The sequence below is a fragment of the Pseudoliparis swirei genome, chromosome 2 (assembly GCF_029220125.1).
Source record: "Pseudoliparis swirei isolate HS2019 ecotype Mariana Trench chromosome 2, NWPU_hadal_v1, whole genome shotgun sequence".
In the NCBI taxonomy this organism is placed as follows: Eukaryota; Metazoa; Chordata; class Actinopteri; order Perciformes; family Liparidae; genus Pseudoliparis; species Pseudoliparis swirei.
In genome coordinates, this window is record NC_079389.1 from 10,800,536 (window position 1) to 10,803,284 (window position 2,749).

Sequence of the window (2,749 nt, forward strand, 5' to 3'; positions counted from 1 at the left end):
AAAGCAGTATTATAATAGTAGTATAGTATAATATCTTCACATACTCTCATCATATGTCTTACATGTCAACGATCTGCAAAGCAACTAACATTTGTAGCTCTGAAATAAATGTCCCTTGTTTTTTCGTGCTGTATTGTGTATTAATCCTAAATCTAAACTCCAATTCCCCTTGTAGTTTTTGACGTTGGGAATTGTGATAATGCTGGTGGCGATGTTCACCTTCAGCTGCAGACAGCTATGTGTTCAGGTAAAATACAGAGGTATCAGAAACGGGTGATTTTGGTCTCAAATGTATCTATTACAAGCTGCGACAAATTAACTTTTTCGCCTCACTTGAGAGAGCAAGTTGTCTGACTCGGGGAGTAGAGGTCAGCATTTCTACATTCAAAAGCCTGAAATTGTCAAAGTGAGGAAAAACGCTGCTGAAATCGCTTGCATTTATAGCCGTGTATATTAGTGTTGCAGCTGCGAGAGGGATGTCGCTCTCTCTCAACATACACTCAGCTCGATAACAAGCTGGCCTCCTGCACCAGCGTGATCACATCTAAATGTCCTCAGGTCAGTGCCATCAACTATCCACTTCCTATGTTTATAACAAATTCTGTGTTGTGCACTGTAATATGGCTTTTTCAAATGCAGTGCACTCCTGCGTGTGATCTCCACCATTCAGATAATTCCTTTTCACATTTTCGCAAAGTGACCAAAGTGGCATGTAGTTACCATTACTATGTGGTCCTCTTTGAAAAATATAATGGTGTGATGACACACCATTCCTGTAACACCAGGCAGTGCCGCAGGAAGTCAATGAAATAACAGTCGGTACGGTGGGATTAGAAATATATATTTGATCTATTCTTTTATCCATAACCTACTGGAATAATGTCACATTATAATTGGCACAATCAATTATCTTTCTCTTGAGCTGTTGAGTAGTGCATCAATGTATTAATAGGTGCCCATACATTAAGACATAACATCAAAAGTGACCTAAAAGTCAGAGGTCTTTTTATAGCTTATACTAATCACTATTCTGAAATCCCTAATTAATTTTCACCTCAAATATAAAACCTTGGAGCAAAGACCATTGACCAGTAGGGTGGAATAAATTAGCTTTATTACAGTTTTAAAATGTCTTAATTTAAAAGTTGATACTTGAAATACCATCACTGACACATGGAGACTTTGACTGTTCGTATTGGTGGCTCTCTTTAGTGTGTCTTAACCCCTGTCTGGGAACAAGTAGAGCTAATGGGGAGCAAAGACAGTGGAGTTCATGTTCGATAGCCACACATCCTCCAGTCAAGGCAATCATGGGAAACACAGAACGTCACTCTTTCAATTTCATCCTTTCCACTGTGCAAGCCGCCCTCTATAACGTCATTATCTCCAACAGATCTGCAGGGTCCTGTGACAGGGCCATGTTATCAAGGCACCGGGGAAATGCAAATTGATTTAATATCGGCCATGGCATTTTTAAGGCCTCCACATGTTACATAGCCTGTCATTTCAGGCACTGATATGAAAATCAGAGGGAAATGTCAAACTGTGGAGGGACTATATTATACGCAGCGAGTTGTTTACTCAGATCATCGGCTCAGGAAACACGATTCTACTTAATGCTATGTTGTCAATAGACTATTTGAGAGTGCTTTTGATCTGTTTGAGGAGTGATCTTTTTCTCAAATCAAAATGCCAACGTACAAACAAAAATATACACAATTAGCCTAATGCAACAGCAGAGACAAATGTTCAAGAAGGGATGGATTTTAATGAATCTATGAAGGCGGTCTCAAGCTCAACAGCTCAGGTTCTGTCTCAACCAGAAGGCATACAACGTGAAGCCAATGCCGAAGTGCTTTAAACTTGCATTATTTGTAATAGCCAACAGGAGAAACTTATCTGGTTGCAATTGGAAGTGTATGATAAAATGACCCTGTGTCTCATTGGAATTATTGCGTCATAAGCATCGTCTCATTGTCACAATAAAGGAGGATATGCTTTAGGCCGAGGCTACATTGTGGCTGACAGGTCGCTGTCCGACTATTCTTCTTTGAACTTTAACTCTTCAGGGTTAAGTGTCTTGCTCAAAGGCACAGCAACTAAGGTGGGGTTTGAACCGCCAACCCCCCTGATTAAAAGACGGTCTGCTAAGCACTGACCCACAGTCGCCCCATGAATATTTAATTGATGTTCATCATGTTGCCAGGAACACTTCCCTTGTTGTACTTAGCCATTTGCTCTGAATTAACAAAAAAACGTCGCCATTCAACTCATCTGTGGTTTTAATCATTATTTTCCTGCTTACTGGGCTGATGAACAAGCAAATGTATGCTAACAAGTTAGCCAAAACTTAAAAGTTGATGCCATATCAGAGTTGCATTTACAGCTTGTTTCTGATTTCAAGTGCCCCAAAAAGTCAGTTATTACAGGTAAGCAAATAACTATGGATTGCTTTTGTCAAGAATTATTTGAGTCTAGCTTTCAAGCATAACCTATTTAAGGTACTTACTGCCAGATGAAAATATATAGACTGAGAGCAAGGTAAAGAGAAGAAAAAGTAAAAAGCAGATGGCTAAAGATGAAGGTCAAAACATATTGAGAAGTTTGTCAAAATCTGATGACATAAGCAATCTGTAAGCTGTTATTGCACCCAAGCTTGAGGTACAGAGGAACATATTGAAATTACAACAACAAAAAAACACTGCAGCTGCCAGCACACTGCCAGGAATGATTGCCCCAAGTGTTTTTT